The sequence below is a fragment of the Lichenostomus cassidix genome, chromosome 8 (assembly GCF_008360975.1).
Source record: "Lichenostomus cassidix isolate B80296 chromosome 8, HeHo_3.0, whole genome shotgun sequence".
NCBI classification, from domain to species: domain Eukaryota; kingdom Metazoa; phylum Chordata; class Aves; order Passeriformes; family Meliphagidae; genus Lichenostomus; species Lichenostomus cassidix.
The window spans coordinates 18,359,343-18,372,530 of NC_139489.1; positions in this window are offsets into that span (position 1 = coordinate 18,359,343).

The window sequence follows — 13,188 nt, forward strand, 5'->3', positions numbered from 1 at the left end:
GTTGCAGTGTGCTCAGTTCCTCTGAAATTGAGGACATATTTTTCTTGCCTTCATTTTTTTTTTTTTTAATAATCAGTTGTAAACCCTGGACAGCTGAAGACAGATTTTATTAATAACAATGAAATACACTATCTAGAATGGATTAAGATAGTACAAAAGCCACATACTAAATAAAAATACTTTACATATTAACCCTTTATACCTGCAGTAAGAAATTAAGGTAACTGAATCAATGACAGCCACCTTCACAGAGAAAAGGTCAATGTGATGTTGAACTCACTTCCTTTTACCATACTTTGGTCAGTCAGCACAAAAAGTTTTAAACTCTGCTTTTTGATAGATTTGTTTGCTTCCGTCTTTTAGGATGGTGACCTCCAGGGCAAGATTTATGTCCTCTGACTGCAAGCCAGATTCCTGTATCCTGTTTATTATTTAATATGTGGTCTGTAAAATAAGTACAATTCAAATGCTTTGCCATTCAATCAAGAGTCAAACCCAAACCCAAATTTAGACAGAATTTAGGTGTTTTATCTGATAATTATTTAATGATCCCGAAACAATGGAACTTTCTTCCACATGAACACCCCAGTCACCCCGATTATCATGCAGGAAAAAAGGAGAGCCTCTTTCCCACAGCAAATTGGACAGCTAGTGACTGTTGCAATTTGGGGGAAAGGTAGTTAAATCCATTCTGGCAGAGGAAGAAGTTAACACCTGGATCTCTTACTTCCTGGGAGATGCTTTAATGCACATATGGTGAAAAGAAAGAAACCCTACCACCTCTTGTTCTGACTTCTGTGGCTTTCTGATGAAAAAGCAGTTGATCCCTTGTAATACAAGATTACAAATGCAAGGAATGGCATTCCTGCAGGAAGAATTGAGTTTTGGACTTTACCACATAGCACTGAGGTCTCAGCAGCAACCACCAAGGGTTTGGATGGTTCCCTGCTCCACTCCTCATGGGCTGCACAGGGAGCCTGGGGGCACAAACCAAGGCTCCCACTGTCTCAGAGCCAGCCACCACAATCTAACCATTTTTCCTTAAAGTTTTTTCTCCCACATATGACTGCATGAAATTCAACTTTCCAGCAAATCATCAGCAGGCTGTTTCCAAGAGCCACTACTCCCCTAGATGTGTAGCATGGATAAGAGAAATAAGGCCAAAATTCAGCAGAAAAAAGTCAAAACCTCAGCAAAAAGTGCACTATTTTCCATAGGATCTCATGACATATTACACAATTTCTGACACTTAGCAAGTTTAAATTACCCTATTTATCTAAGGTTCTTGCTTTCTTCCTTTCTTTCTCCCTTTCTTTCTCTCTTCTTTTCTCTCTCTCTCTTTCACTTTCTTTCTTTTTCTCTCTCTCTTTCTTTCTCCCCAATCACTGTTGACTCTGTTTGTATCACTGGTTGCAGCCTGTGAAGAAGAGAGCAATGCCTATTTCCTGCACTCCAGACTATCAGTTTCTCCATCTTGCAGACTCAGTTGCAATTGAGCCAAGTACTTATGACAAATAGAATAAATTTTTTTAATTGTCTTTTTTACTTCTTTTTTTTTTCAATTTCCTTTTCTGCTTCTATATTTATTTTCTATGTTCTGCTTTCAAGTTCATTTCTTTCCTGCTTTATGTGCATTTCTCACCTTCTCTCCAACTTTACATTTCCCTTTTCCCCCCTCCTCTCACATTGACATCTACTTAGAGAAGTATTACAATAGCAAAATATTGTTAAACTACAGAATTAGAAGTACAGTCTGGCTCCAGCTAACCTTGGTCCTTGTAAAACCACTTCACTTCCTGAACACCACAACTGGAGATGCAGAAAGCATTCAAGGACATCTCTGTAAGCCCCTCCTACAGTGTAAATGAGCAGAGGCTCAGTTCCTCTGAATGCAGCACCAGCCTCTGCCTGCAGAAACAGCTGCACAAATGGTGGTTTGTGACATCTTACGAAACAGAAAGAATGTTGGAATATGGGATTCACGTTTTTTCTGCATAAATAGAGGAGAGATACACCCTCCTACAGAGCTGTGTTGGGGTTTTTTGAATCAAACAATTTGTCATTTAAACCACATGAAACTGAGGCAAATTAAGCTCATGCATATAATACTGTAGCTGAGCCTATGTTTATGGTCAAGTTCCTGGAGCCAGCTGCACCCACAGAGCCTGGAGGGATAGACTTTCATGGGAACCTGGCTATCCCCATGTCTGAGTCACTCCTCCTGGCAAGTTCTTGGCTCACCCAGCTCAGACAAAGTGAGATTTAATGTGTAGGCAGCATGGATTATCTGGGAGTTCTGGCTCAAGTAAGCTAAAAAATAAAGTCAGTCAAATACCATTCTAACAAAAATGGATCCCCACTGCACACATGGGGATTTGTGAGGGCTTGCAATTACCTTTCAGTCCTAAGCAAAATAGGTTATTGACCCACTGACAACAGACATCTTTGAAAGAATGTTTTTCTTTTAGTACTCCTCGTTAAGGTGACAGAATATTCTTCAGAGTGTGACTAAGACTGCATCTAAACTGCTGAGAAGCTGGGATGGAAATTTCACAAAATTACTTGCATAAGATTCCTGAGGTTTCCCAACTTCATCCAGGAAAAGAACAAGACTGGTTTTTCTCACATAAATGCAAGGCTGACCTTCAGTTTAAACAAGATATGCAATATCCATGAAAAGGCCAGAAACAAAAGATTAAAGAAAATGTGATCAGATTTTAGAATAGTCTCTTTCCCAGCATTTTACTTCTGCATATGCTTTATCTACTCAAATTACCACCATATGAGGAAGAACACTCTCCTGCCTCAGAAGAAGTAATAAACAGAGTAAAACCTATTTTGGCACAGCTTTACAACTGCATGCAGAGAGACACAATATTAACCCCTTTAATCTTAGAAGCAAATAGTAGTAGTGTTGGTGGCAGTGACAAGCACCCAAATTTAGGTCAGGGGATTAAATAGCTGCAAGGATGGCTGGCAGATGACACTGTAGTTATGCTCCTCTAAAAAGGCACTGCTGTTGGTTGACATGAATTTTGCTGTTACACAGATATGTGTGTAAAGCAGCTGACTCTAAATTATCACGAGAAAATTATTTCCTCAGCAATTTCTTTATGAGAAGAGAGTAGGAAGACAAACAGCAGCTATTTGCAGATTTATGTTCTTGACTCTTAGATTTTGACACAGAGTTTTGGGTGTTTTGGTATTTTTTGTTGTTGAGCAAGTGAGTGATCATACAAGACAATAGAAACAAAATGTATTCTTAACCAACTTGCTGTTTTAAAACAATGCTGACAAACCAATATGTATTGCTTGTACAGCAAAACTACCAAAAGCAACTCAGAGCACACAGTCACCTACAGCACTGTATCTGCCCCCTGGGTTGCCTAGGAAAAATTTCTGCTTCCAGACTCCAGGCTTTGTGCCGGGGCAGTGGACACTGAACCACCATGATGCAGCCCACAGCCCTGGGTTTGTCCTGGTCTCCTTTTGTTTCACCTAGCTGGACTTTTGGCTAATGCAGCTGCTGAGGTGAGGGACACTGAAGAGGTGTTACATCAGTCACACAGGGAGTTCATGGGCTGTGACTGATATGGTCATAAGACTGTAAGCCAGAGCGGATGTACAAGCGAGAATTTTCAAACAGGAAAGGAGAAGAGGTGCTTTCTGTAACTAACACTGAACAAGAAGTGAAAACTTCTCTTTTACTCAATGTTTATTCATTAAAACCAGAATATTCTGACCTTGCCCTACATCAAAGCTTCTTAGCACTTTTCATAGTGAGCAAATCTAAATTTTCATAGGCTATTGATGATATCGGTGATTTATGGATGGCTGATCCTAAATGTTGTTTGCAATAGGCTGGGCAGGGATGTCACTGCAAAGCACTGCAGGGCAATGTTAGGAGAGATATAGTCCATCATCACATCTTTTATAAGGGCTGAATTCTCTATCCTGTGTGGTCTCTGAGAGGTCTCATCTCTACAGTACAGATCTTCACATTAAAAGACTGCAAAGGCAACTTCTTAAACTCTTTCTGGGAATAAAGATTTACTTGCATATGATTTTCAATCAAGGATACTCTAGAGGAAGTCCTGCATGTGGCTATCAAATACAGTGAAACTGTTCTGGGAAAAGGAAGATATTTTTCAGCCAACTTAGTTGGAAAATCCAGGTCAGGCTTTATAAATATCAAAGAGCTCCAGAGAGCAGCCACTTCCTACAGGAAATTTTTTTCCGTGTGATATCTTGAACAGTGACCATTTAGGTGAAGTTATTAATAAGTAGGCAATTAAATATCACTGTTCTGATGCAGTAGAAGTCTCTGCTGAGTGTACCTTTACTGTTAATAAAAGGTCATCCAGCAGGGTAATTGCTCTCACAGACATTTTCAATTGATGCAAGAGTGGGAGAGATGGCTCTGTCCTCATGTTGATGTTCATCACCTCTATCTTGGTTGCACTAGCCTAAATAAGTGCAAGATTCTGCAACAATTCAGGACCTGATACAGTCAAAAATTAGCCCAGAAGAAAAGAAAAAAAAAGGGAGGGGTGGATGAGAAATTCGTTTTCTGTAAGGAGCAGTCTCTGGTTTTGGTTTACTATGAGTGATTTGGATTAGAAACTATGGCTATTAACCAGCCCATGTCAGCTTAAGACAGCAATATTCAAAAAATATTACAAGCTGCAAGGAATGAGATGCAGAATAATCCAATTACAGCTCCTTTAAGGCAAGCAAATGATGGAACTTCCTTTGGAATAGAAAGTACCACACTGATCACTGCTTGTGAAAGGAAACATTGCACTAGAAGTTTTAGAGAGGGTGACACATTATTCAGACACAAGAGGACAAAAAGGAGAAGTATTTTAAACCAGTCAAAGGAAATACTTTTCACAGTGTCTCTAATTAAACAGTGCAACTCTTTTCCACAGGAAGTAATTGGGACTGCATGTTCAAAGGAGTTATGAAATGACTGGACTTTCAGATGTATGCCTATACCATTGATGTGGAAGATATTCTGACTCTTATGCTTGCATTTAGGCAATATATATTGGATGGGGAAAAATGCCCTTAATACCATAGAAGCAGCTGGTCCTAAATCCTTCTTCAGGGATGTTTCTTACATCCTCCTGGGCAACTTTGGTTGCTGCTTATTGCCAAAGACCAGTGACTGAATGTTTTTCATTTGATCATGTATGGTAATTACATTGTTCCTTATAAAGCAAACATTGCTGTCTCATGGAAGCCTCTGTCATGCATAGTTACATAAAAATTTAGGCAAGGATGATCACAGGAGACCATCAAGCCCAGTGTTTCACTGAAAGCAAGGCAAACTTTACAGTTAGATTAGATTGATCATGGTCTTTTCCAGCTGAAGTACAAAAACCCAAAGGGCAGAGGTCCAAGAGCTGCTGAGGTCCTGTTCCAACTGCTGAACCACCCTCACCATGTATTTGTTGCTCATGTATGACTGGAACTTCCCTTATCACATCTTTTGACTATATCCCCTTGTATTTTTACTGTACACCTCTGAGAAGGGCCTGGCTCTGTGCTCTCTCTAACCCCTGATGACTGGAGGAATATTTGAAAGGCTTCAATCAGTCCAGAAATACACTTTTCCCTTCTAAGATGCATTTTTTTACCTAGCAACAGTATTTAGACTTATCTGCAGCTTACAAATTTCAAATTGCAAAACAGATTAAATAGAGTGGAAAAGTAGGCCTGCATTCACCACAAAATTTCTCATACTTTGTTTTTTAAACCTGCCATCACTGCATTTTTTAAAAAGTCATGCTTTTAATTCAATCTAATTGTGACCTCTTGAATGTTAGGAAATAAAATTATAAAGAATCAGACTGGCCAAGCATATTAAATGAAATTTAAGGAGCTTCTTTGTATAATTTCCATAATCTCAGGGTGACCTAGAAGGTGCACTGTACTACATTCCTTTGGACTGCAGACTTCTGTCTCTTTCCATCCCAAGGATGGCTCTTTTAAGACACTCAAAAACATGCTTTCAAGATGTCTGTTCTTGACAGTTCCACTGCAGAAAAGATAACTGAAAAGAGGTATTCATCTTTTAAGTACAGGCAGGGATGTTAATCTTGTGGCTCAGAACTGACAGTTTTTCTTTTCAAGTGTCATAGACTTGAGCTCTGATTACACACTCTTCAGAGGCTCCCACAAAAGAAGCTCTTGTTTCATCTGTGCTTCATGCTATTGGTCTATTGTTTCACATATTCATTTTGATAAATCATACAAAACGCTACCTTGAAATTAAGTTTTTGTCATTTACATTGGAAACAATACCTATGTAAACAATCTTTTATAAAATTCTCTAAGTTCTTAAAAATGTTCTACCAGTTGAGTAAGATTCCCAATATTTCTCTCTTATCTGTTTTATAGTCTTTACCATGTTTTATTATTACTCTTACTAAAATAGGTGTAGGACATTTAACAATACATCAGCAATTCTTTAACACTCTCTGGTCCAGATTTCTACATATCAAAAACATTAGTCTCTCCTATAATCCAAGTAACCTACCTCAAAAATTTTCCCAGGGTTTTTGTGGAAAGGATTGGGAAGGTTTTCATTTTGTTTGCAATGAACAAGAGCAGGTGTGGTGGATGATCTTGCTCCTGCTAGTCCTGAACCTGTCACAGCCATCCTCTGTTTTGTTGTATTTGAATATTAAATATCTAAGTGAGAGTTCTTCAAATGTGAAAGTAATTGATTACTCACCTGTATGGTGTTAAATACAGTAACTGGCAATATAAATTGTATGCAGAATTACTCCTTAATAGGTCTTCAACATTCAGCTCCCCAGCTAGGTTGTGGGATCACTGCCAAATCCCGCTCTCCTGCTGTTGACAGTTTGTGGTAATGCTGTGCAGAGTTCTTCACACTACATTCTCTTGTGTCCCAGGCACTATCTAGAAATCTAGATAGCTCAGTGTTGAAAGATGGCTCAAATTTACTCCCACTTTCTTCCATTTTGAAAAGACCACAAACCAAAACAGTGTAAGACAGAAATTTCAAAAGCTCCCAAATGTGCCACCATAAGATATCAAAATCAGCAAAGCAATACTTAATCTCCAGCAAACAAGGGTGTTGTGCATGCTATGAATTTACATAATTTCAAGTGACAAAATGAACAGAAAACAAACCCCTTGCAAGTTACTAAATGCAGTGAAGAAAACTCTGACTCAGGAAACTCCTGAGCTTCAAAAATGCTGGAGGTTGGAAATGCATTTAGAGAGCACATTACCATGCTTGTTGCTTTTATAGAATTTTTTTTTTATCTATTCAATTTTACCTGGTGCTGGTTAAAAACCTTGGCTTGACACAGCATGGTCATTCTTATGCTCTACATCACAACGAACATAATTTCCTTTTCACTGAGTCTTTCTACAAGTATCTTGTTACCTACTTAATTTAGTCTCATTGCAAAATTATGCATTTGCATCCATAAAAGACTGCAGAAACCTTGTGGGTGATTCAGCACTAATCTCACACAGAATTTATCAGCTCTTCCTTGTTGAATCAAGCCCAAGGCTAAACAGGTGCCTTGAACATAATTCACATCTACTCACCTGACTGTCATTTTTGCAGGAAGAGGACTTTGCTAATAAAAAGCACAACAGCTTTTATAAAGTTGATTTTCAGGCCTGAAGAAGTGCAAATATTGGAGGTTTATACATTCTCATTTTATTGCATTAACAGTGAGCTAGACACAGGAAAGAAAACAGGAATGATCACACATGCAGGCTACTGGTAAAGTGTGTTCTTCTACTGCTTGCTACCACAGACACTACTAAACAGGGAACAAGAGAAAGAAGAATTAAGTTCGGACAAGTTTATACATACAATAAAATAAATGGGATATGTCAGTACAATTATATTTTGAACACAGAATTTCATACTAGGAACTTACCTTTACATGTGGAAATACATTCTCCTGTATTGTACTCATTTCTTTATCTGCTTCTACAGATATACCAATTTTTTGGCTGTCTGACAAAGCAACAGAGCCTGATTCTGCCACGTTCTTGGTTTTAACTTCCCCTCGGACAATTTGGAAAGAGTTGCCAACATTGTAATATTGTGACATGCCAACACTGTAACAATTTCTTCAAAGAAGTGACCATTAATCAATACAAACAAAACCTTGCTATCTGCTCCATCCCTGCTCTGTTATCAGCACCAAGACCATTGTGACTATGAACTAGAACAAAAGCTTCAACAACAATGTGGCACTGGACTTGTACTTTGTTTGTATGAAGGAAATTTTCTTTCCTTTTCCCCAGAGCTTATCTACAAACCCTAAATTATCTCACTAAAATATTTATTTCTGTATGGTTTTCAGATACGAGTGCCTGAATGATTATTCAATAGTGGAGAATCTTGCTGTCTTGTATAACTCTACTGTTACAATGCTTGGATGTAAATACACAAAATAGTTGATTTTGGTTGAACAGGAAATCGATAGAAACAGTAGAAGACATATTTGCAATGTAATTTAAAAAACTGAATGCAGTTGTGTTTTAACTCCATTTTATATGTATTCCTGATATTGAAGCAAGCAAATGAATGCACCTTTTGTGATAAGATTTTGTTGCTTAAGTCCATTAGTTGAAAGTCAAGTAAATACCACAGCCCCATGTTCTGAAGTTCTCTATTCAGCTGCATCTTAGCAGCAGTGCTAAGGATCTAGTGCTCTTTTCTGCCCTGTACACCAAGTGCCTGGGAATGTAAAAAGCTAGTTTAATCTACCAGGTTTGACTAGCAAAGAGGCCCTGTGTACAACTGGTAGCAGTGTCTCAAAGTCACATCACTGTTAAAGCTGACAGTCCCCATCACTGAAAGTCTCTGAACCCCCAACAAATATGAAAGAACAACATGAAATATAACAGTTGGAAATATGTGGGAGTGTTCAAGACATGACATCTGTGTTGGAACATCTATGCCACCACTTCTTTCAGCTGTTGAGAGCAGATGTCCCATATCTGCCTCTCATTCAAAGGAAAAGAGAAATATTTAAGAGAAAAAATCAGCAGCATTAGGACAGAACATTTTGCTTTTTACAATTACACACAGCAAAGAGGATTAAAGGCAAGTGTAATTAATTAATTACTTTCCTCATATGCTCCTTTCTGGCTCTTTTAGCACATATGGATATTTATTATCCATATTTACGGATATTATGGATGTTTATTACCGCAATTAAAAAAAAAGAAAAAGAAAGCAATTGTTGTCCTACTTTAAGTCACATAAGCACAGAGTCCCAGACTCTCTACCACATCTGTTTATAAAGTATATACATTTCCCTTTTAAAAAAATAGATCTTTAGATTCAAGTGTCCCAATTTCTTCACATTGCAAAAAGCAAAAGATACCCTTGTAAGGGTAAATTTTCAACCTGTCAAAAAAACTGTTTCCCATGGTTTAATTTGCAACAAATCTTAAACACAGCAGAAGCACTTAGAGGAACCAAGGACATACTAAGCAAGGGGAACTTCCCACCCCTGTATCTCACAGACACACATTTGGCCATTCCGTGTACTTCAGCAGCAACAGGGCAGAAGGGCAGAAGGGCAGAGTGACAGACATGAGATTCCCTGCTTTTGTACCTGGTGGGTACCACGTACTTGCAACATACCTAAGGTGCCTGGTAGCTAACAGCAGAGCACATCACTCTTTTCACAAACATTTCCACATTTCTGTTGATATAACTCACACTATTTTGGTGGCAGGATATGTAGCATGTGGATCCCAAAAGATTGTGAGGCTTAATGAATGTTGAGCTCCACAACAAACAACAGAACATCAGAGGTAATTTCCCTGATATAACCATTTCTCTAATTTCTATTTTGTACATGAAGTTGCCTTCAAACTGAGTATAAAGTAGTGTAAAACACTCTGTCAGTCTTTAATTGGTAAGTGGAATGGTCTAGATAAAATTAAGACTGGTTAGTATGACAAAGTTTTTACCTCATGTTAAAAGGTATGTATAGTGCTGGAGGGGATTTAGAAAAAGCTACAAGGATTATTTACTGCTGCAGAAAAGGCCTGATAAATGTAGGCTTCCAACAGCACAATCTCCTTAGTTTATCAAAGAAACAAGAGATGACTTGATTACAGCATGCAATTCTCATTTGGGGAGAATGGTGTAAAAGGACACACAAATTGAATTAGGAAGTAGGCCATGTATATATGACAATAAGGGCACCACTGATTACCAAGGAAAATTATGTATTCTCTATTTGTGAGGAATTTCCAGATCAGATCCCTTGCAGGGGAACATGCTCTGCTTAAAGAAGTTACACGGTCCAGCACAGCAGCAAGTGGGTGAAGCTGAATGGTTGCCCCAGTCAGAGACACCAGATCATCAGTTGGCCTTAAATCCCCTGATCAGGCCCTGCTTGTCCCAGAAAACAGCAAGAGCCTGCCCCTTCAAATACAAGGCCACCAATGTTATCTCCAGCAGATAACAGCACCTCTCTCATGGGATATATTAACTGTTGCCTTCAGTATATCTAAAAAATTATTTGAAAGCATTCTTGGAGAAGTTTTAAAAATGTACCTTTTTCTGTTTGAGCTTTACATTTTTAGAAAGAATACACCTTGAACTGACTTTAGGGAGTGAGATTTTGCAATCATCTATTAAAATCCAGGCTCATACTAGCATTTAGCATTGCTCTGTAGTATTGTTGGGCTAAACCCCTGAGGACAAAAAGGCAACAGTTATACTTGAGAACAGACAGGGGAAAATGCAAATCTACAACCTGTAAGGTGACTTTATAGAGAAAAACTGAGAGGACCTATCACAGCTCTTTGCTGTACAGACCACTTTCTTGATCGTAAAGACAGGTCCTGTGGCAGGGACTCTTACCTAGACCTCCAGGCAGCCCTGAAAGTACTTGCTGGACAGGAGCTGCTGCTCATGACATTTGCCAGGGCAAAGGCTCTGCAAATTGCTTAATGAGAAATTGTGCAAGGAGAAGTGATATTCCTTCTGTAATTTTCAATAAAAAGAGAAGTTATTTGACTGTGAACTTTCAAACTACATAGGACAAGCTTGTACTGATATCATCAAGTCCCCTGGAAAATACCGAGAACCAAGTGGTAAGGGAGGAAATCCCCTGGCAAGAACCTTCTTTGTGATTTCACTGCTGGGAATCTCACTGCCCACACAAGAGCAACCTCTCCCAAAATGAGCACTAGAGGTTCTGTCTATTCACATAATGTTTCTGGAGAAAAGCTGGCCCTGTTGAAATCACGGGGCAACTCCTAATTATTAATAATAATTAGTGGAGATCCTGAGAGGGCAGACAAGCCATGTGGACATGAACATCTGTATCTGTATCAGAAGTACTGGTGAAACCAACAGCTGAAAGGATACTGGGAACTCGTGGAGAAATTTCCAGTAAAGGTTGCTCAAGCATCAAAGCACTGTTGCAAGACGACTCCTGTTTTTCTTCCACAAATGCTCAGAGGAGGCATAAGAAGGTAAGGCATACCTTAGAGGGTCTCACCAGTGACCCAGCTACCCCAGGATGTCTCCAACAGTGAAAGATACTATTTCAGGACATCATACACTGGCCACTTTCTCCAGTATATGTCCTGAGGATTGCTCAGCATCAATGACTATTGAATGAGGGATGTTGTACAGCTCACTTCTGCCTACTCCCATGTTTGTTAATGGGCCTTAAGCCCATGGTTTTTTCCATTCTACTTTTGAGCCAATGGATACTGTTATCCCCTAAACCCTTCTGCAGCAGTTTCTGGTAGATCAACATTCACCCTGTAAAGAAGTACCATTCTATTATTTTTGTTAAACCACTTTATCCTTAGTTTGTGCGTCTTGTAGCTCTGGAATTACATGATTTAGCAAACAGTTCTGCAGCTGTTGTTTGCTATCAACTGCCTTCACAATTTAGAAAACATCCTCCTTCAACATTCTCTTTCCAATCTGGAAAGTCCCAGGAATTTTTATTTGTCCTGTTTTCCAGTCCTCCTTCTCTGTATCTTTCCTAGCTATCCTTCCTGCAATACAGGCACCAGAACTACACCAAGCTGGCAAAATGTGTGCACCAAAGTTTTGCACAGTGGAAAAAATCATGCTTTCTGGTTTATTCACAAGACAGCACTGAGACAGGCCTGACATTATTCTGAATAAATATGCCTGGCACCACCTCCAAGAAATTTATGTCATGGGCCTGTCAAAGCTCTCCTCCTCCTCTGTCTTCAATCTTTTCTTCACCCTCCTACTGCATGCTCACATTCCTCCAAGCCAAGTCCACACTGCTCTCCCATTTTTCTGCTACACCCCCACTTTCCAAGCCTCCTTTCCAATCTAGATAGACATCCTGCATGAACTGATTTACTGTGCACAAAACACTGCTGAACACAGTATGGAAAAGGTATGGGAGATGAGCACCACTGCCTCATCCCAGAGCTAGCCTCATCCCAGAGCTAGCACCTGAATTTGTATTGCTGTTGAGAGCAGTTGTTACCACATGTATAATGTAAAGACATATCCTTTTCACATATCTCTGCTTCAGCTTCTGTGTGCAAGTTTGGAGGGGCCAAGCCCACCTTCCTGTGCCTAGCACAGGGGATCAGACCACAGTGGATCAGGAAGCATTTCAACATCTCAGACACAGATACGTCACAGAGATGCACCTCCCACAACTTTGCCTTCAGTGCTAAACATCAGCACCCAGATGAATCAAAGCACCACTACTAGTCAGGAGAAGGGAGGTAAGGAAGAATACTATCACATTCCACCTCTCCTTCCCTCGATCTTTACCTTTGCATGGGAAGTCCACTGTTTTCACAGCCATTTTACCAACACTGGAAAGCGTGTGATGAAAGAGGCACTAATCAGAATGAAGCAGGCAGATACCGGTTCTCTGTAAATAGGAAAGTTGTCAGGCAAGTGTTTTAGATTTCCACAGGGAGCAGCTCGGGAAGGGCATTTCTTCAGGAGACAACTTGACCACCATTGCCAAGGCTGCACAGATTTTGCTCGTTTCCCCTGCCTGTGCCTTGAGGTTGCTGCCGGCCTTGCTTGTGCCTTTGCAGCTGGGGCTTCCCATGACATCCACATCTGCGGCTGCTAAGGATAATTTCCTTCCATAGTAATGTGCATTCTGGCATAATCTCAAACAAGCACCACTAGAGGGA